Here is a 946-nt window from a genome sequence, read left to right on the forward strand (position 1 = left end):
CTGCACATGACTTCCATGTGCACTCAAAAACACCGCCACAACTATTCGATGCGAGTGGTGAAAAGCTTAAAAGCAGATTTAGTGATTTTTATGACTTCTGAAACGCATCCAGTTATACTAGGGTAGTGTATACCTGCTTAACGGTCGAGATTTTAAATGAAACCGTGTGGTTTTGGTGCTCAAGAAGTGTGGGGGGGAAGGGGGGTCTTTAAAAAATATATGTTTTTTTTAGTTTTTTTAATCTTACAGTCCTCCTGTCACGGATGGCCATTATGGAGTTTAATGGAGGTTCGGGTCATAAAGCACTTTTATAGCCTTTTAATGTCAAAGCAAATTTACGCCAAGCATAAATAAGCATCAATGGCAACTTTAAAACCCGTTGTGTTATCGATCGTTATAAAGACAAACGTGAGGTTTTATGAACATATATTTTGCAGTTCACCTTTGCACTGGGCTACACGTTGTGCTTTCAAGTGTCCTTTTTGAAAGCCTCCCGCTGTAGGCCCATATTAGAGGACCCGTTGGAAAATCTCTGCTGACGCTGCCTTGCCAACCTCGTGTTCTGCTGGACGATCAGACGTTGTTTTTCAGGATGGCTGGTATTATTGGTGACACACACGGAGACATTACCTTCGCCTTTCTGGTGTCTGGTTTGGGCTACTGATGAATAGTCGGTGAAGTCTAATTACCCTTTCTCCGTTAGACACACAAAGCCCGGAGAAAGGGTCCTTTGCGCCATTTGGCTCGTCCCCCGCATCTCGAGTGACGCTTTGTCCTTCGTTCACGAACCATATGGTTTGCTTTCCAGTCTGGTTGTTTTAGGTTAGTTCGTTAGCTATTGAAACGTCTGCTCAGTCGAGACGAAGTTGAACAGGAGCTAATTGGTGGCGGCCAGGCAGCTGGGCTGAACCCGCCGGACAGTGAGTGATCAGTCGCTAAGAGACCT

This window comes from Electrophorus electricus, chromosome 9, assembly GCF_013358815.1.
Source record: "Electrophorus electricus isolate fEleEle1 chromosome 9, fEleEle1.pri, whole genome shotgun sequence".
In the NCBI taxonomy this organism is placed as follows: Eukaryota; Metazoa; Chordata; class Actinopteri; order Gymnotiformes; family Gymnotidae; genus Electrophorus; species Electrophorus electricus.